Source organism: Balaenoptera acutorostrata, chromosome 8 (assembly GCF_949987535.1).
Source record: "Balaenoptera acutorostrata chromosome 8, mBalAcu1.1, whole genome shotgun sequence".
NCBI classification, from domain to species: Eukaryota; Metazoa; Chordata; class Mammalia; order Artiodactyla; family Balaenopteridae; genus Balaenoptera; species Balaenoptera acutorostrata.
In genome coordinates this window covers 863922-886661 of record NC_080071.1, presented here as the reverse complement: position 1 = coordinate 886661, position 22740 = coordinate 863922, and the positions used below count along the sequence as shown (strand labels likewise).

At 36.5% G+C, this 22740-nt stretch overlaps 1 protein-coding gene across 1 annotated transcript in view; it reads right to left on the bottom strand.

The window, feature by feature from the left end:
• Positions 1–22740, bottom strand: part of THSD7B (thrombospondin type 1 domain containing 7B) — a 1122472-nt gene that overhangs the window by 433185 nt on the left and 666547 nt on the right. The gene's annotated exons all lie outside the window — the stretch shown is intronic.

The following is a 22740-nucleotide window of genomic DNA, read 5'->3' as shown; positions in this document are numbered from 1 at the left end:
ACCCTATGTTATATTATAATTATATATATATATAATTATCTGCTAATTTAGTAAAAAAATTTGAGTGGAGAGAGTTGGTGTTATGTAATACCAGATATACTGAAGATGTGTCAGATATATACAGTATCTGATAACTGATATCTATCTATCTATCTGCATCTATATATATCATTGGAATATAAATTTTAAAACTAGTCACAGAGGGCTTCCCTGGTGGCGCAGTGGTTGAGAATCTGCCTGCTAATGCAGGGGACACGGGTTCGAGCCCTGGTCTGGGAAGATCCCACATGCCACGGAGCAGCTGGGCCCGTGAGCCACAACTACTGAGCCTGCGCGTCTGGAGCCTGTGCCCCGCAATGGAAGGGGCCGCGATAGTGAAAGGCCCGCGCACCGCGATGAAGAGCGGTCCCCGCACCGCGATGAAGAGTGGCCCCCGCTTGCCGCAACTGGAGAAAGCCCTCGCACGAACCGAAGACCCAACACAGCCAAAAATAAATAAATAAATAAAATAAATAAAGTAGCTATAAAAAAACAAAAACAAAAACAAAAACTAGTCACAGAAAATTTTTTTTTTTATTTTTTTATTTTTTATTATTTTTTTTTTTTTGTCACAGAAAATTTTGACAGAGATTATGTGCTCTGTCGAAGAAAAACCAGAGATGGACAATAGTCAAAGCGATAAAAACAGATTCTATTCAGGAATCTTGCAACTGGGGAAAAGAGAGCTCACTATAGAACTGGGCTCAATTCTGAACACAATAAGGAAAAGTGGGGATTTATAGCCAATGAGCAGAGCAGTGAATTGGTGGATGGAAAATTACTAAGAGGGTGGTGTAATCCTTGCTAAAATGACCTAAGAGGATTCTTGCTGAAGCCTGGCCAGGATGATCAGATATCACCTGGGGGTGATAAAGGATGAGGAATTTGGTCAGGTATTGAGGGTGATCAGATATCAAGGTTGGGGCTTCTCTCTAACCTGACTTAGCAGGATTCTTCTAAAACTGGACACTACAAGGACAGAGATGAAAGCCCAAGGTGTGGCCTAGTTGAGCAGAGTTTGACTAAAGTTTGGTCCAGGAGAGAATCTTTGTCAGCCCCACGTATGCTAATATTTCTCAGTGTATTTTGAAATAACTCACAGCCTTCTTCAAATGCAAGTTTTCAAAGACACTACATATCTGATAAGGTTTCTCTGTAACTTCTTTTTAGCATACAGATATTAGCTTATAGAATTTGGAACAATTTCTGTTTAGGCAGATTCCATAAATCTGGGCCTGAGTTGAACTACATTCCTGTCCTTGAAACTTTATTCAGGTACCAACTATCAAGAAAAGTATTCTAGTTCTTATTTTGATTCCTAAGCCATAATTTTATATAATTTGCTCTTCTTTCCCAGGCCTTCTCTTCCTAGCATTTTAGTTTTGTCCCTGGAGCTGTCCTCAAGACTTAGTGCATCATTTTACATATTAAACATACTCAGAACTCATCGTAAAAAATGCTTTATGTTCATGACTGACTAGAGATTGCCTTCAGCTACATAGTTTCTGAACTAAAAGTCACAGGACAAAAATGACACTCTTTGTGTAGTAAAGAAAATGCCAACTTAACGATGGGGTCTGCCTTAAAGCACCTGGTATTACTGTATCAGCTCTCAATACCGTCCACTTTCAAAGCCACTGGCCTCAATTCAGACCATGTTTTAATTTGCCTTAAAATTATACTACATACTATTTCTCTTGAGCACATTTTCAATTACCCAGTTTGACAAAATTTCTTGACAAATCAAATTAGCTCTGAATAATTTTCAAGCATTCTCAAATCTTTCCAAATATGGGTAAAGAGTTTCCTTGTGAAGGCTTTTTATACTTCTCACACGAATAGCTGATTCAGTACCATTTCAATGGCTCTGAAATGCTAGTGGAGACACGGCCTTTGAAAATAAAACCAAAAGTTCATTCATGACAAATGAATCCAGGAAAAGACATCTACAAAACTATGGTATCTGCCAAAAACAAACAAAAGGTAAAAACTGACCAGAATCAAAGGGTAGTAAGTCCAAAATCCAAAAGTGACATAGTTTTATACAAAATATAGCTTTTAAACATATGTAATAAAAGAAATATTTAACAAAACTGTTGACTTTCAAGCACATATCAGAAAGCATCATTGCAAATACTATTGTGGTTTTACATTTGTGTGATGTTTTTTAAATGCTTGGATTAATGTTAGAATGCCCCTTTCCTTTATTAAGCTCCAAGATGAGTCTACTCCTATTTTTCTCAGCATGGTATCTTCACTCCCACCATTGAACCTAGAACAGAATATGAACTTAATAAATATGTCTTCAACAAATGAATGTAGGCCTAACAGGAAAGACTGATTTATTTTTCCCCCCACCTTTATTGAGGTATAATCGAGATAAACATTGTGTTAGTTTAAGGTGTACAATGGATGATTTGATACACATGTATACTACAAAGCGATCACCACATTATGGTTAGTTAACACATCCTTCAGCTTATATAATCACCATTTTTTTCTGTTTGGTGGTGGTAAGAACATGTAAGACTTACTATCATACACACTACGATACACAGAACATAACTGACAAGAGCTTGCTGTATAGCACAGGAAGGCCTATTCGGTGCTCCGTAATGACCTCTATGGGAATGGAGTCTAGAAGAGAGGGGATATATGCAAATCTACGGCTGAGTCACTGTGCTGCACAGCAGAAACGGACACAGCATTGTCAATCAACTCTACTCCAATAAAAATAATTAACAAAATAAAGACTGACTCTCTTAGCAACTTGCAAATATACATAGAGTGTTGTTAACTGTAGTCACCATGCTGCACATTAAGTCACCAGAACTTATTCATGTTATAACTGAAAGTTTGTACCCTTTGACCAACATCTCCTCACTTCTCCCACCCTCCAGCCCCTGTCAACCACCATTCTACTCTATGTTACTACGCGTTTGGTTTTTCTAGAATCCACATATAAGTGAAATCATACTGTATTTGTCTTTCTCTTATTTCACTTAGCATAATAACCTCAAAATCCATCAGTGTTGTCACAGATGGCAGGATTTCCTTCCTTTTGTGGTTAAAATAATATTCCATTGTATGAATATACCACATTTTCTTTCTCTGTCAATAGACAGGTTATTTCCATGTCTCGACTATTGTGAGTAATGCTGCAATGAACATGGGAGTGCAGATATCTCTTTGAGATAGTAGCTTCATTTCTTTTGGATATATACCCAGAAGAGGGATCTTATGGTAGTTCTACTTCTAATTTTTTAAGAAGTCTTCATACTGCTTTTCAATATTGGCTGTACCAATTTACAATCCCACCAACAGTGGACAGGGTTCCCATTTCTCCACATCCTCACTGATACTTGTTATCTCTTGTCTTTTAGATGTTAGCCATTTTATCAGGTGTGGGGTGATATGTCCTTGTGGTTTTAATTTACATTTCTCTGATAATTAGTGAAGTTGAGCATCTTTTCATGTATCTGTTGGCCATTTGTATGCCTTCTTTGGAAAAATGTCTATTTAAGTTCTTTACCCATTTTTCAGTTGGGCTATTTGATTTTGTTTGTTTGTTTTTGCTATTGAGTTGTGTGAATTTCTAATATATCTTGGATATTAACCTCTTGTCAGATATAAGGTTTGCAAATATTTTATCCCATTCCATATGTTGCCTTTTCATTTTGTTGATTGCTTCTTTTGCTGGGCAGAAACTTTTTAGTTTCATGTAGTCTCTCACTTGTTGATTTTTGCTTTTGTTGCTTGTGCTTTTTGTGTGATATTCAAAAAATCACTGCTAAGACCCATGTCAAAGAGCTTCTTCCCTATGTTTTATTTTAGTTTTATAGTTTCAGGTCTTACTTGTAAGTCCTTAATCCACGCTGAGTAACTTTTTGTGAGTGGTATAAGATAAGGATCCAGTTTCCTTCTGTCATGTGTGAATATCCAGTTTTCCCAACACCATTTATTGAAAAGACTCTTTTCCTCACTGAGTTTTCTTGGGTTTCTTGTCAAATATATATGGACTATATATGGGCTTATTTCTTGGCTCTCAATTCTGTTCCCTTGTTCTATGTGTCTGTTTTCATGCTAGTATCATACTGTTTTGATTATTAGAGCTTTGTAATATAGTTTGAAATCAGGAAGTGTGATGCCTTCATCATTGTTGTTTCTCAAGATTGCTTTGGCTATTTGAGGTCTTGTTTGGTTCCATACAAATTTTAGGATCGTTTTTCCAATGAAATTTTGCTAGGGATTACATTAACTCTATAGGTGGCTTTGGGTAGTATGGACATTTTAATAATATTAACTCTTCTGGCCCACAAACACAGGATATCTTTTCTTTTCTTTCATCAATGTCTTAATAAATATTTCATTTTTGTTTGTTTGTTTGTTTTTTAATTTTCATTTTATTTTTGGCTGCATTGGATCTTTGTTGGCTGTGCATGGGCTTTCTCTAGTTGCAGCAAGTGGGGGCTACTCTTCGTTGCGGTGCAGGAGCTTCTCATTGTGGTGGCTTCTCTTGTTGTGGAGCATGGGCCCTAGAGCTTGTGGGCTTCAGTAGTTGCAGCATGCAGGCTCAGTAGTTGTGGCACATGGGCTTACTTGCTCTGAGGCATGTGGGATCTTCCCAGACCGGAGATCAAACCCGTGCCCCCTGTATTGGCAGGCGGATTCTTAACCACCGCACCACCAGGGAAGTCCCCATCAATGTCTTATAGTTTCAGTGTATAGATCTTTCTCCTCCTTGGTTAAATTTATTCCTAAGTATTTTATTGTTTTTGATGTTGTTTAAACAAAATTGTTTTCTTTATTTCTTTTTCAGACAGTTCATTGTTAGTGTATAGGAATAGAACTGACTTCTGTATGTTGATTTTGTATCCTGAAACTTTACTGATTTTGTGTGTTATTCCTAAGAATTTTTGTTTTTGGTAGAGTCTTTAGGATTTTCTACCTATAAGAGCATGTCATCTGCAAAAAGAGGCAGTTTTACTTTTTCTTTTCCAATTTGGATGCCTTAAGCCTGCTTTTCAATCCTCGATTTTCTTTTTGTTACCTGATAATAGGCATGTAAATTTCATGAAAAACTCTTTGAAATAATAACCATTATTTCAGTGACAAAAATAACAGCAACAACAAAAAATAAATTCATGGAGCACTTAACTGTCTATTAGTTAATTTCCCACATTGTAAGTTATATAATCATCACCATAGGTATTAGTAGAGATCTTAGCACTAGTCTTATTTTCACAAGGAACCTGAGGTAAAAGAGGATTAACTGGGTTGCACCAAGTCAGCTAATGCATGGTAGAGCCATATCTCAAACGTCTTTCTACTAATATCGTTTATAAATTCTATGCTAGAAGTTCATCTAAATAATTAAGATAAGTAATTATAATATTAAAATACATGGTTTGAAATAAAAATTACATAATGTACATATGCTTCCCAAGTAATTTAGTGTTTTGCATTATTTTTTATATAAAATGCTGGCTTTATTGAGAAAATCTTGAGTTGGAGACATTAAGACCACAATTATGGCATAACCTTGTATGCGTGTATGTGTCATTGTGAATGTAGGATGGGTAGAGTCCGGGTGAAGTCACAGACAGGCAAGATGGGTTAATAGTTTTATATGGGCTATTTCCCATTGTTCACTGTCAAATTTTATGAACAAAAATATCAAACAGTTGGACCATAAAATACACTTTCTCATGGCCAGTATCTATTTCTGTTTATGCAAATCTCACCTCCTGAGTGGATGTGAAGGATATTTGAGATCACTTGCTACCTTTGAAACATTAAATGCCTGGGAAGTCCCTTGCCATATAATAGGTTCTCAATGAATGTTCACCTTCACAAGCTGCTGAACTCCAGACAAAAAAAGAAAAAAAAAAGCCAAAAAATACAGCTAAGAAAGAATAGCTACTATTCCTGCAATCAACAGGATCAAAGTTTGAAAGAAACAACTATAATATGAATAAGTTCTCTTTTTTCTCCCAAATGAATTATTCTAAAAACACTTCAAAATAAATGAAAGACAGATAAAGAGTTCAAAAGCTGTATGACATCCCAAAGCCTGATGTACCTAAAAGGCTAAGTTCTATCTTCTGAAATAACTATTTTAGAACTCTAACTAGAACATAATCTCATTAAATGACATAATGCAAAAGTGAACATAAAAACTGTACAAGAGAAACATTAAACACTTTCAGGAGAAGTTAATGTTTATTACCATAGTCTTAGATACATCTCTCATCTCTAGGTTAAATGCTGTGTAAATGTAGTGCTGTGCATCAAACTAAGTCAGCCTAGTAATTTCTTATAAAATTCCCCCACTCATAGTTTATAAAGTTTGGCAATGACTTATAGGTATTTTAGAAAGAGATTTCTCTTTGAATGTTTTCAATGTTTAAACTTGAAAAGAAAAAAATAGAGGTTCCTACCTGACTATAACAGCAAATAGTTTAATCCGCTTCAGTAGGTAATTTAAAATAAATGCATATATTTTAACATCACTTTATAGAGTGCTTCATTTCCTCATATATCTCTGTACCAATTATGCAAATGTCTTCCAACTACATGTGGCAGAACTTGTTAATATTGTATGCCTACACGCTTAGGCATGAGCTACTTATGCTTATTGATTACTTCGTGGTAACAGCTTAAATGTCAAAAAGTGGAGGCTTGATAGACTATGAGGAACTTAGATGATGCAGCATCACTGAGGAAACATAAACAGCATGCTGACTTAGTTTGCTCAGGCTGCCATAACAAAATAGCACAGCCTGGGTGGCTTTAAACAACAGAAATGCATTTTCTCACAGTTCTGGAGGCTGGAAGTCCAAGTCAAGGTGTCAGCAGTTTGAGTTTCTTCCGAGGCCTCTCTCCTCGGCTGGAGAATGGTGGCCTCCTTGCTGTGTCCTCCCATGGTCTTTCCTCTGTGTATGCACCTCTCTGGCGCCACTCTGTGCACCTGAATTTCCTCTTCGTATATGGATTCTGGTCACGTTAGATTAGGGCCCTAACTCTAACTGCCTCATTTTAACTTAATCACTTCTTTGAAGGTCCTGGCTCCAAACAGAGTCACATTCTGAGGTCCTGAGGGTTCGGACTTCAACATATGAGTTTTGAGGGGACACAATTCAGACCATAACACACACCAAGTAACGGTAACTCTCAGGTTTCTTAAATTCAGATAATATTTGGTAACTTGCTCTCTACCTCCATGTAGTTAGAATTGCCGGTACATTAAATAATTATTTGGGCATTATTGTAGGGATTTAATCATTTGCAGAATCCAGCAGTACCTAGTTCCTGTTCTTACCTTTAAATGTTAAACAAGTAAGTTTCCAGATATGACCAGATTTCTAAAACAGGTAAAAGGTATAGCAGTAATTATATTACTTCCAGGTAAGCAATGTAGTCACAATTGCATTAGAAATAATTCAATTACTGCTGTACCTCTTAACTGTGTCTGACCACAAATCAGGCACAATGTGGGAACTAGTAATAGTCACTAGTGAAGAGATTAAACTCAGTCCATTCACTCACACATGTATTTTTTCTTATCCATTTATTTTTTATGAGGGAAAACATCCTGTGCCAGAGTTACGGATTCAAGAAGAATTAAAGCCTAATTCCTGCCTTCAAGAGGATCCGACTCCAGTGGAGTCAGCCATGTAGGTAAAGACCTATTTGATCAGTGTTAGAGGTATTTGAGCACAGCAAGGATGGCACATAGGAGGTCATGATCGATCACACGTGCCGAGGTCAGAGAAGGCTTCACCAAAGTGGTGGCAAAGGGACTGAGGCTTGAATGAACAGGAGCTCACTGAACTCCAGGAGGAAGGCACGTAGCCCAGCTTTCTGTCCTTGTGTGCTTGTCCCATCCCCGGCTTCTTGAGTCCCCACCCACCATTGTCTATAAAATATTCAATTCAATGCCATCTCATAACGTCTAAAGCCACAATGGCTGCCCATCCTACTGCTCACTTCATTTGTCTTTTTTTCTCTTTCCACCTGTTTTCACGTTGCATGATTTGTTGATGTTTTTCTTCTTGTAAATGATTTGCCTCCTGCTCTGGTGGCCGAAAGATGAAGAGCCAAACACTGTGTAGAAACTTGTCACCGCCTGCTGCCTCATATGCATTCATTCAATAGACCTTGATTAACTGAGGGTTCTTTATAATATGTATCCATTCTAGGGCAGTGGGGTTTGGTAGAAAAGTGATGGAGTAAAATGAGCCAAGCTTTGGACCAGAAAGACCTAGATTTGAGCAATAACATGATCCATTTCTAATCTTCTTGAGCAAATAATTTCAATTTGCTGAGCTCAACTTCCTCATTTGCAGTAAAAAAAAAAATGTTGATTATAAACTCTACTTGGTTTAGTTGTTAACATACGAAAGCACCAAAACACAGTAGGTACCCCACTAGTAGATGCATTACCATCATCTTCCTCCTCTCTTACACCTTGCTTTCCCTCTTCATTCCTTCTGACACTATCCTAAATTATCTATTTAAATATCTCTTTCTTTCTAATATCAGCATCCTCTTTCTCTCTAAACTTTCCTTTCTAGAAAAACAGTGATAACCTTCCTCAAGCATCACCTGATCCACTCCCACCCCTTCTGTGAACAGTAGACACTTCTGCTCTAATTAGATCAAATCCTTGTTTATCTAATTGCTTTTATTTCTCTCAATATATTAATTTGTATTCACAGCTCCAACCATGAAATTGCATCTATTACTCTTCTCCCATTCAACTTCAAGTACTGGGTCTCTGCAAACAATGTGCCCATCAATAGTGACTGCCTAATAAAGTTATAAACAAAATGTATCCCTGCCCTTACTCTGATACATTACCACAAAACACACCTCTTCCCCCTACCGAGAATGCCTCCTGCACAGAACTCTCCAAGAGTTTATTTTGTTCCAAACATGAGCCCTGTTCAAATCTTCAATAGAGAACAGTGATTCTCAGCCCTGTTTGCATATTAGAATCACCTAGGAATTTTTAAAATATATAGTGATGCTAGGGTTCAAACCAAATTCAAGTAAATCAGTGTGTTCGAGGATGCAGCGCACTGATATTTTTTTAAAAGCTCAGCAGGTAATTCAAATGTGCAACCAGGGATGAGAACCTGTGAGTGGCAACTGGATACATAGGACTGTGTCTTTGGGGCTTTAAATACTTTCATTTATGCTTATCCTATCTCCTTCATTAATTTTATTGTTGAATGCAAAGACCATTTCCCTGTTTGCCCAGGTATTAGATGCATGTCCTTAGGCAAGTCATCTAACCTCCCATAACCACAGTGTCCTGATTCTCAGAACTTAATGGGGCCTCCTACTCCCAGGGAGTGTCAAGAATTAAATGAGACGGCAGTTGTAAGGTAAATATAGAGTATTCAACACCTCCTTAAGAATCACCCACTAAAAATAAAATACCCTGCCTCCAAAATCACCCTCCCCAATCTGCCCCCTTTTAAAAAAAAGGAAATATGAAAGACATGCAGATGGAAAAAAAGCAAAAGGAGACTCTTTGCTGAAAATATAAACTACTTTCTTTGTCAGAAGAGGCACAGATTTGGGACCTCCCTGGTGGTCCAGTGGTTAAGACTTCGCCTTCCAATGCAGAGGGTGCGGGTTCGATCCCCGGTCAGGGAGCTAAGATCCCAGATGGCTCACAGCCAAAACACCAAAACATAAAACAGAAGCAATATTGTAACAAATTCAATAAAGACTTTAAAAATGGTCCACATCAAAAACATCTTAAAAAAAAGAAAGAAGAGACACAGATTTGTATTGTAAATGAACTCAGTAATATAAGGAAATAAGTTAGTAGATGCTATTAATGTGGACAAATGTGCTGACAACAATCTGCTGCTGACATTATTCTTAACACAAGGATAAATAATGTATTAGAAGAGCAAATAGGGTCTGAATTAATGCAAACTACTATAAAATAAATGTACAGCTGTTGCAGAATCACTTCCCTGGGATTTAAGACACACATAATGTTAAAAGTAAAAATATTTAAATTCAAAAGTAGCGCTCTCCAGGACCCTAGAACCTGAAAATATGGAACCATTTCTATCCGTCTGCATTTTTGCAAAAAGGAACAAAGTTGGATATAAAGAACTTCCGGAGTTGAGAGTGATGGTAAAAGTCATCCAAAACCATAATGCTGTAGAGGTCTCATATCTACTGAACTCAGAGATAACAGTGAGAAACAGCATTTGCCTCTATTGTACTATAACCAAACAAGAACTAAAAATTACATAATTAAAAAACAGAATAAGCATCAAAGGACTGGGTTTAACTATCCAATTTCTTGAATTTCCTGAGAAAATTTTCAGTAAGTTGTCCATCATTACTTGAATTTTTCCAGTGGCAATAAACTTAAAATCTTCCTGATATTGACTGAAAAGATTTCTTACAAATTCCATTCATTTGTGGTAGAAGAATCTTTGTGATTCTCTGGAGTCCCATTGAGACCAAATAGAACAAGTTTAACACATGTTCTACATGGCAGACTTTTAGATGCCTGATGACAACTTTTACAAATCCCAGGAATCTTCTCTCAAAAATGTATGGTTTTTCCACTGTCAACACTCTATTCAGCAATAAAATTGGCATTAGAAAAATGGTACCCTGTGGCATCCTGCCATCTTCCTTCCATTGGGATTTGGACCATAGGGGGATCTGAACCTGGTTTACGCAGAGACAACAAAGAAACTGATGACAGTAGCAGATCAAAGACCCTATTTTAGATCATCCACTTGTGGTGTACCCTGACCGTCTCGCTTCTTATAGAGTAATTGGGCATTATATTCAGATCGGTATTCCGTGATGATGATGACTTTTGTCATGCATTAGCAATGCCCCTTGACTCCAGTTTTTGTTAATCATTTCACAGTCTTACAAATACCAATGTTTTAGTGATTTTTTTCTTTTTAGTAAATCTGCTACAATTCTCTATAAAATCACTACATCATGAACTATGAAAACTGCTACATATCATAACACACTTTTCAAGTATAATTTCTTAAGATTTTCAGTTGATTCTTGATTTCCTGATATACTTCATGTAGGTGATATACCTGAACAAAGCCACATTTATACTAAATAAATGTATGTGTATACAAATAAAAATTGTATATGTATTTCTAAAAGAAAGTCTCAGTTTTGAAATGGTTTCCTTTGAAAAAAAATCAACTGTAGAATGTCAATTATAATTTCTCTTTTACCTCAGATCTCAATCACACATAGACAACTGAACACTAGAGCAGCTGACATGCAAAAGGTTGCTAATAAAAATTCACAGCTGATATTGTAGCACAAAAAAATATGGAAGTCTGAAGAACACAGCACCAAGGGAAAATAAGATGCACCATGCGCCTCCTGACCATTATCAGGCATTTTCTACTGGAAGTCAAGTAAATAAGCGGGAGAGCCAATGTCTCTCTTTGTCTCTTCATTAGAATTTGGGTGTATTCATATCTTAAGTTTATTTAGGGAAACAGTAAAGCAACTTTTTAAAAATGGACTTTTCTTAGGAAAAACAGTTGCAACTTTAACAGATTGGAATGTTACTTTCATGGTGCCCATCCCAGGTGCCATGTAACAGACTGTCTTTTACTTAGACATCTCAGAGGACTCAACAGCACACCTCTTATCTGTCATGCTATTCCAATTATCATCACATCAATACTCAGAAAAAACATTTGATGTTAATTCCCTTGCTCTAAATTGTTCCTTTTCCCTTGTCTACCATTGTCTATGGTAATCTTTCTTTTACACACTTCTATTTCTCATTTAATGGCCTCCATGCTCCCACTGGACTCTACTGTCTGAACTTCAAAGACCCTACTTTTTAACACACGCACACACACACACACACCTTACTCCTTGTTGATATGATTTAAAGTTCCCAGTGTCAAGAAGGCATACAGATGACCAAGAAGCACATGAAAAGATGCTCAACATCACTAATTATTAGAGAAATGCAAATCAAAACTACAATGAGGTATCATCTCATACCAGTTAGATGATACCTCATTGTAGTTTTGATTACAGTTTTGATTGTAGTTTTGATACCAGTTAGAATGGCTATCATCAAAAAAAAATCTACAAACAATAAATGCTGGAGAGGGTGTGGAGGAAAGGGAACCCTCCTACACTGTTGGTGGGAATGTAAATTAGTACAGCCATTATGAAGAACAGAATGGAGATTCCTTAAAAAGCTAAAAATAGAACTACCATATGACCCAGCAATCCCACTACTGGGCATATACCCTGAGAGAACCATAATTCGAAAGGATACATGCACCCCAATATTCACTGAAGCACTATTTACAAATTCGAAAGGATACATGCACCCCAATATTCACTGAAGCATTATTTACAATAGCCGGGGTGAGGAAGCAACCTAAATGCCCATCAACAGAGGAATGGATAAAGAAGATGTGGGACATATATACAACGGAATATTACACAGCCACAAAAAAGAACGAAATAATGCCATTTTCAGTGACATGGATGGACCTAGAGATTGTCATACTGACTGAAGTAAGTCAGACAGAGAAAGACAAATATCACATGATATCACTTATATGTGGAATCTAAAAAATGGTACAAATGAACCCATTTATAAAACAGAAGTTGAGTAACAGATGTAGAAAACAAACTTGTGGTTACCAAGGGGGAAAGGGGAGGGGAGGGATGAATTGGGAGATTGGGATTGACATATACACACTACTATATATAGAATAGATAACTAATAAGACCTACTGAATAGCACAGGGAACTCTATTCAATTCTCTATAATGACCTATATGGGAATAGAACCTAAAAAAGAGTGGATATATATCTATGTATAACTGACTCACTTTGCTGTAGAGCAGAAACTAACATTGTAAATCAAATATACTCCAGTTTAAAAAAAAAAAAAATTAAAGTTCCCAGTGTTATTATCAGCCATATCAGTTCTTAAATGTCTTAAGCAATACGTATACCTACTAATAAATTACACTTTTAATTACTAACAAATTAATTAAAAATGTTTTAGTTCTTCCCTCATCTCATCTCTCAATACAAAAGAAAGATGGAGTATTGGGCTATAACGGGAAGCATGATCAAGGTCCAGTACACTTGTAAAGTAATTAAATTATTAACAAATAAAATTAGATACTATTTATTTTCCATTCCACTACTGAGAACCAGAGAAATGTACCTTATTAAAATTTGAATGATCTGTCTTTACTCCCTTACACTCATACCAATGTCAGAAAATTGAATGTAATTATTATTTTCCTATCCAGGCAAGAAGAAATCAAGAAACAGCTTTATTTCAGGCATTTAAAATACTAATACCAATAAGGAAGACAGGAGTTCTTGTTCTATTCACTGCTTGTTACCTTAGATCAGGGAATACCTTGTTCAAGAATTAGGAACAGCTATTTTTCTTCCTAGAGAACAAAGTAAATTCAGGAAAAAAGTGGGAAGAGTTACAATTTTTAAAAAAGTTTACATAAGACTTCTGTTTTGGGCTATGATGGAATAGCTCAATACACACCAACAATCACACAGAGAACAAACTAGAAAAGTCAAATAAAATACTGTTTGTCTATCTGTCTATCAATCCATTGAGTGATTGCCATAGAACTGCTGAGTCATAGAGAAATCTGCAGGTCAGGATTCCAAAAAGATGGAAGCACAAGGACTAGATTAGAATCTGTAATCTCTGCCTTTAGCCCATTTGACAATTCTTGGAGTGAACCTGGGCTAAATTCATGCAGTCATAAACATAAGAAGCCCTATGAAGCCTGTATTAGTTTCCTAGGGCTGCTGTAACAAGTGACTATAAACTTGGTGCTTAAGACAACAGAGACCTAGTCTCTCGTGGTTCTGAAGACTGGAAGTCCAAAATCAAGGTATCAGTGGTGCTGATCTCTCTACAGAAGCTGTAGGGGAGAATTTGTTCCTTTATTTTTCTAGCGACCGGTAGGCAGCTTTTGCCAGTCCCTGGCTTACAGTCACAAAAGAACCTGCTTCTGTCTTTTTACTTCGCCTTTTCTCTGTGTTTACTCCAGTGTCTTCTCTTCTGTCTTATAAGGATACTTGGAATGACATTTAGGGCTCACCTGAGATAATCCAGGATTATCTCTTCATCTAAAGATCCTTAAACTTAATCATATCTGAAAACATCTTTTTTTCCAAATAAAGTAACATTCACAGGCTCCAGGGATTTGATGCAGGTATCCTTCTGGGAAGCACTGCTCGGCCTACCATAAACCCAAGGAAGATAATAAAAGGAAAATCATACATGAGCTTATTTGGAAAAGCAGAATCATTAAAAGAAAATTGTAATAAATTTGTTACATGGAAATGAAAAAGTTCTCTTCAGAAGACACTGTGATGAATGTGAAATTGCACAGTACACAATGGAGGAAATGACTGTGTGAAACAAAGAACCCATATTCAGAATATGTTGATAACCAAGTACTCTTAAAGATCAACAAGAAAAAGGCAGAGTGACCACCGGGAAAATGGACAAAGACCTGAAAAGGAATTTCACAGAATAGGTATACAAGTGGCTGACAAAGATATGAAAAGTCATCTTTTGTATTTAATACAAATTAAACCACACATGAGACACAGCTACTCTCCCACCTAAGTGGCTAAAAGGAAAAAACCAATGGCACCAAAAGTGACACAGGTGTGTAGAACCTAGCATTCTCCACTGACGCTGGGGTCCCAAGTGGTACAGCCACATTGGAAAACTGTCAGGCAGCTTTGACTAAAAGTGAATATATATGAACACCATATGACATAACAATTCTGCACTGATCTTTTAATGCAACAAAGTCACTCATAGAAATGACTGTCGACATAGAATGGATAAATAAATCTATCATAGCCAAAGGATAGAATGCTTTTTAGTAATGAAAGACAATAAACTATGTGTATATTTGTCAGTAATATTCAACATGGATGAATCTTACAAACACAATGTGGACTGAAAATATGTTATTTCTGCATAAAGTTCAAAAACAGGCAAAACTAGAGTATGATGTTAAAGTCAAAATATTAGTTACCTTGGACAGTGTATATAACTGAGATGGGGCATAAAGAGGTATTCTGGGGCCTTAGGAATGTTCTATTTCTTAATATGAGTACTGTGTAGATATGGGATTATATTTTAAGACTTCATACAGGGAACAGCAATTTATACTGATTTCCATATATATATTATAGTTTATAAAAATTTACTTTAAAAATAAATAGGATAAACTCATTAAAAAAAATCAGTTCCTAAAAAACCAAGAAAGAATAAAACTGTGAAGAGTAGTCTAAACCAACTTGAACACTCAATTTAAAGTTTCTACAAAAATTTTATGTATATTATGCCACAATAGCATAGGTTCAAATGGAAATTTAAATTAAAACTGATGATTTAGTTCCCTCACTAATTCTTCAAGCACATATACATGTCATACCCAAATCAGGGTGGGACTGAGTAAAATATATATACAGGAATATACAAGATGAAAAAGGCACTTCCATGATCTTGAATATTTTATAGCCATTACAGAGAAAAGATATAAATGTCTGAAATATCTAAGGGAGAATGCAATGGTACAGATGTAACGATTTGAGTAAAGGGAAAATCATTAAAGATTAAAAAATATTCAAGTTTCCAATGTTCCTTGTAGAAGTAAAAGAGGGTAATTATGTGAAGATTCTGCACCAATCAGGTCAGATTCTGAGGCTATTTCTTCCCAAATATCAGTTATGTCTCTAGAAATATTTGGCCACCAGCATTGTTTTCTCATTAAGCACTCTAGACACCTGGCCATTGGAAAATATTTTACACTAGGTTCATATTTCTCATTTTCTGTATAAAACCTATTTCCAAGTAAAGTTCAAAAGTGTAATGCAAGATTCTCATATTTGCATATTTCCCTTAGTTAAGCAGAACATAAAGAGGAATTTCCAAAAATCTGAGATAGGGAAACAAATTACCCTCACTTATCAAAAGCAAAGATGCAATGTGGTATGTTTATTCTCAAAATTCTTTTAGGGATATTCATCACAGAATGATTTTTTTTCCTTCATTGCATGAAATGAGGACTGGAATTAGATTTCACAATCCTTTTGGAATGCTCACCACTGAAGCCAAATATTTAGGATCCTTAGAGATCAACTAAAAGGAATTAGCCAATAAGTCTGCATTTTAATCCATGACAAATATAAACATATGTTTATAGGTGTGTATATGGAAATATTTTTTTAAAACATTAAGTTAATATGCCAAGTCTTATCAATCATTGGGACTAGAGGGAGGGGGTGATTGGGGAAGGGGCTTTGATAAGGGCAACATGCATTTTCAATGTTATATACAGTCTTATGTTTAAAGTATTTATAATGTGCATAAATCTGTATATTGCATATTCTTAAAGTTCTAAAAGATTAGGCGCATCATATTCTCTTTCTATATATTTTCTAGGGCAGAAAGAGAAATGAAAATGAAAGCCTGAGAAAAGCATTGTTCTTAAAGCATGTTCACCATTGCCAGTGAAGAGCTAGACATAGAAGGTTCTGGAATATAGCTCACTTGCAGAATGGCAGGGTACAGACGTTATTCATCCAATCACACTGCAGGTCACACAAGACTGTGCTGGAGATGCTGCATAACTCACCTCTGCCCCCTACTGGAATGGTGAAGGGCCTTAGAATCATTCATTCTTCCCATTGTTCATTTCAAATAAATAATGCAAACCTAGGACATTCAGATTCCCCTACTCAAAATTCTTAAGTGAAACCATAGATATCCCCTCCAGAGGTATCCTAATATTCAAATAATAAGGGTAAAAAATAACAGTAAAGTAATTTAAATTCTTCATCTAGAAAACAAAAATGCCTTCCAAAAGATTTTTCATGTCTAACTGCTCAGTTACCAATCTATCTCAGAGTAAAAGTTTGTTTTGAGAGATATAAGCATTTAATGAGAGTCCACGGAAATCAGGAGTTAAGATATGTGTTCCCATTATATGTATAAAGCCCCTCCCTTCAGCCTTTTTCTAAATACATTTTTACCACTCAAAGAGCACATACACAGTGGAGGGGAAGGGGGCGCACCGTCCCTCAGATGTTGCAGGCTAGCGGAGGAGACCCTGAGTCTCTTTTCCTCAGAAGGTTAAGCGGTAGCAGTAGTAGCAACGGCAGCAGAATGGTCTTGCAAGTGTAGCTTCTAAAAGCTTGGGAGGAACTGCAGAGGAAATGTAAATTTTTCCCTTTACTCTCAGTGAGCAGATTTTAGTTAAATAGAAGTCATCCCTCTCCAAGTGTCCAAGCCTCTCTTCAGAGGTTTAGGGATGTTGATACAGGTTACACCACTGAAAGATTACAAGGAGAAAATATCACTTCTCATATCCTCCTTTCAGAATCAGGGGAGAGCGACAGGCAGCGGAGAGGAATCCCAGAAGGAGGAAAACATGAGGATGAGAGAAATCCACTCATCCCGTTGATTTCTGTACCCAAAACGCCTCTGAAGAATTTCTGATAAATGACCATATAGACTCATTAGTATTTCTGCTTCACTTTTTCCCCTTTGGTAAAGAAGTAAGGAAAAGTAGGAACTAAATAATTGAAGAGCAAGCAAGCAGAAAGATGGAGTATAAACAGAGGCACGAAGGATGTACGTGGTAGTCCTTGGACATAAAAACTGAACTTACCCACTGCCCGACCCCTCCTCCCTCACACCCACCCCATGCATGTGCCTACACGCGTGCCTGAGTGTGTGTTGCAAAGGAAATGGCCCAGGTCATTTGATTTGATACAGGACTCAGTGGACTATCAATGACCCTGTAGATATGATCTTACTCTCATTAATATAATGGGAACCTCCTACACTGAAGGGAATCATGCATTCTCAGCTTTTACAAACAGTGTGTACTAAACTCTCTGAAAAAAATGTCAATGCCCTAAGATTATGGCAAGGTAATGCTGAGGCTGTTTCAGGGATGTTCCTATGCACCCTGTAGCTGAGAACAAAGATTCCTCCTGCCCTTCCTGACTAGAGCATTTCTGAGCTGCCAACTGTGCTCTATACATCCCCAATTCATCTTCATAAAACGACCTACTCGGACATCGCCTACTCAAACCTTCAATAGCTCCCCTTTTCATAATGTCCAAATTTCTCTCTGTATATAGTCTGGTATCTCTGTTTACCCTGCCAAATGCTTTTTAACTGACACATATTTTGGTCAGTTAATCTTTTTTATTTTTTAATTGGGGTATAGTTGTTTTACAATGTTGTGTTAGTTTCCAATGTACAGCGAAGTGGAGTTCCCTGTGCTATACAGCAGATTCTCATTAGTTAGTGTATATATGTCAATCCCAATCTCCCAGTTCATCCCACCCCCTTTTTCCCCCCCGGTGTCCATATGTTTGTTCTCTACATCTGTGTCTCTATTTCTGCCTTGCAAACAGGTTCATCTGTACCATTTTTCTAGATTCCATATATATGTGTTAGTACATGATATTTGTTTTTCTCTTTCTGACTTACTTCACTCTGACAGTATGACAGTCTCTAGGTCCATTCATGTCTCTACAAATGACCCAATTTCATTCCGTTTTATGGGTAAGTAATATTTCATTATATGTATGTACCACATCTTTATCCATTTGTCTGTCAATGGGCATTTAGGTTGCTTCCACGACCTGGCTACTGTAAATAGTACTGCAATTAACATTGGGGTGCATGTGTCTTTTTGAGTTCATTTAATCTTTATTTTAATTTATTTTTAAATTTTTACATGATTTCATACTACTACAGACTGTGCCCCCAAACTCATGTGTTAAAGCCCAATCCCCAGTGTGATGGTATCTGAAGGTGGGGCTTTGGGGAGGTGATTAGGTCATGAGGGTGGAACCCTTATGAATGGGATTAGCACTCTTATGAAAGAGCTCCCTGGCCCCTTCTTGCATGTTATAGACAGAGAGAAAATGGCTGTTTATGAACTAGGAAGCCAGCCCTCAGCAGACCCCCCAATCTGCTGGTGCCTTGATCTTGGACTTCCCAGTCTGTCTGTAGTATTGTTATAGCAGCCTGAATGGACTAAGACACAGACTTACATAAAAGTTACAAAAATAAACCAAAGTACTGCAGCAAACCAGTCAACGAGGCTGCCTGAAAGTTATATTTTACTATACACTAAACTGGATTATTCTTCTCTCTCTCTCTGCATTTCCGACCTCTTCCTTCCTCCCTCTCTCTCTTCTGCATTTCATAAACAATGTAACTTAACACTGAAAATAATATCCTCATCTAATTTCCAGGCCTTTTTGAGATTTTGCTACCTATACCAATAATGCAAATCCAAATTCATACCATATTTTGCATTCAGTTATTATGACTCTTTTTCTCCTTTAATCTGAAAGAATTCCTCAGCCTTTTTCTGTATTTCATTACTAACCTTTCTGAGGTTATTTTGCAGAATGCTTTAAATTTGTGTTTGTCCCAAGTTTCTTCTTGATTCCATTAGATAATCCCTCAGGATTAGATTCAGGGTACACAGCTTTGGCAGGCAGGGATACCACAGAAGTGACGCTGAGTTCTTCCTAGGGTATCATAACAGGAGGGGCACGCTGCCCATTAGCCTCATTACTGCTGATATTTGACTGTTTAAAGTGATATCTGCCAGTTCTTTTCATGTGTAAAGTTACCATTTTACCCTTTGTAATTAAAATGTATTTTGTGGGCATAGACCTTCAGATTATGTAAATATCCTGTGCCTCCTCAAATATTCATCCACTAGTCTCAACATCCATCGATATTCTTGCCTGACTAAATTATTATTATGATGGTTTCAAATGTGATTTTCGAATTCCATCATTCATCGTATATTTATTAGTTAGCTCTTTTCTGCAAGGAAGAACTTTCCTTTCTCATTCATTCATTCATTCAATCAATCAAAGCAAATTTATACTTTATCCAATAGATTCTAATACTTAACTATAATTTATTTGAAGTTCCAATCGTCCAAGACTTGTCTGGTAGGAACCACTTCAAAATGGCCCCTGCATTCTTTTGCAGTAACCTCACCATTCTTTGAGTATTTTCTTACTTTTGCACAAGAAGATGTTCCAGTCTCATCTTATCCTTTTCCTAACCCAATCCCAGAATCAGCTGTTTTTCCAAGGAGCCCAGGGTCATTTTAGTGGAGAATGACATTTAGAAACCAAAATCTGGGATCTAGGAGTATTCATTGCTACTGAGGTATCACTGCTTCTAGACCCTCTTCAGGAAAAGTTGAAAAATCAACGTATGTTTACATAGAGACACATACATATACACATGCACACATATATATACATGCATGCATTCCTTTATATACAGTGCTTTTTCCAGCTTTTAAATAAACATTTTATATTTATAGAAAAGTTGTGAATATATTTAGTACAAAGAGTTCCCATATATTCCACATCCCACTTCCCATATTATTTATATCTTACATTGGTATGATATATTTATCACAACTTAATGAACAAATATTGATACCTTACTATTTAGTAAATTCCATACTTTTCCAGATTTCCTTATTTTTTATCTAATGACTTTTTGTGATCCAGAATCCCATCCAAGGTACCACATTACATTTAGTCATTATGTCTCCTTTAGTGCCTGTTGGCTATGACAGTTTTTCACCTTTTCTGTCTTTTTGATGACCTTGACAGTTTTGATGAGTATCAGTCCGGTATGTTATAGAATATTTTTCAGTTGGGGATTTTCTGATTTTTTTTCATGGTTGGACAGAGGTTATGGATCTTGGCAGAGAAGACAGAGATAGAGTTCATTCTGATTACCTCATACCAAGGGCATATACTGTCAAGATGATTTAACACTGTTGTTAACCATGGCCTCTTGGTGGAAGAACTGAAAGTAACGTTTGTCTGGCTTCTCCACTGAAAAGTTATTATTTTCCCCCCATACTACAATCTGGAAGAAAATCCACATGTGCAGCCACATGTAAAGGTTGGGAAGTTATACTATACCCACTTGAGGTGGAGTATCTAGATAAATTATTTGGAATTCTTCTACATGTGAAATTCATTTCTTCTTCCCTGTCTATTGATCGATCTCTTCAATTCTTTATTTATATCAGTATAGACTAACAGATATTTATTTTATATTTTGGGTTATAATGCACACTACTTTATTTTCTTGCTCAAATTGTTGCAGCTTTGGCCACTGGGAGCCATTTCAGGTACGTCTGTGTCCCTTTGACATACCCACATCATTGTGTGTGTATATGTGCACGCATGCGTGTGTGTAACAAATGTTTAGCCCATCCTCATTTTTTTTTTTTTTTTTTTGCATTACAAGATACTCCAGGCTCATTACACCTCAGTCTTAGGTCTTATTATTCTTCTTTTCTCCAAGAATCGCTGGTTCCCTTTATTGGAGAATGGTATTAGAAACCAGTGTCTGGGTTCTAGGTGTGCTTATTGCTACTGTGATGTCATTGCTTCTAAGCCCTTTCAGCTGACAGAGTAAGGAAATGTATGTTTATATAGAGCAACCCATGTAGACAGACATATCTATATATATTTCTGTACATATCCATCTGTAGCTACATTAAGCAAAACTGAATTCATCCTGATGTCTCAAACCTATTACCACGTGGATCATTCTAGCCTTTTTCTCTTCTTTATCTGCAACCTTCCATTCCAACAGTGAGAAACCTGGCTCCCATCATCCACCATCTACTTATTTAATTCTTCAATTCCAGTATACATGTATAATGGTTTCAGAGTTGTTAACGTACACCCCTCCATGTGGGAAACAATCTAATCACCTGGAGTTGCTTATGTATAGTTCCTTTTGCCCTTACTCTTATACTTTCCAGTCATTTCCAAAGTTACTTAGGTAACTGCACACACTCTTCAGTGAAGTAATTTCATACAGTTTAACACAGATGGATTATTTTGTCACAGTATGAATTCCATCCTAGGATCCTAAATTCTTTTTAAAAAAATAATTTTCTTTATGGCTTTCCTGAAGATTTTATCTTTATCTTTGGTTTTCTGCAGTTTCAGTAAGATATACCTAGGTGTTTTTGATGCTGTTTTTGGTATTTATCCTATTCTTGAGCTTCCTAAACTGCTCCATTTTCCCCTTCTTCTCTGTCAATTACATCATGTTATACCTTTTGAAATTGTCCCATGGATCTTGCATGTTCTATTCTATCTTTTTCATTCTCTTTTCATTTCATTTTGGGACCTTTCTATTGATCTGTATTCCAGCTAACTGATTCTTTCCTCACTGTGTCCAGTCTATGGATGGAAGAATCAAAGGACTCATTCTTTCTGTTACAGTAATTTTTATTTCTAGCACATCCTTTGATTGTTTCTTATATTACCCATCTATTTTTGCAAGTTGCTACTTTTTCCACTAGAGCCCTTAACATTTTAATTATTATTTTAAATTCCCTCTCAATAATTCCAACATCTGTGTCCTATGTGAGTCTGGTTCTAATGATTGCATTTTCTTTTCAGAGTGTGTTTTTTTCCTTGCGTTTGGCATGTCTTGTGATTTTTTGTTGAAAGTTGACATGCTGTACCAGGTGGTAAGAACTGAGGTAAACAGAACTTTATTGTGCGGATTTATGTTAATCTGAATAAAAGGTGAGCTGT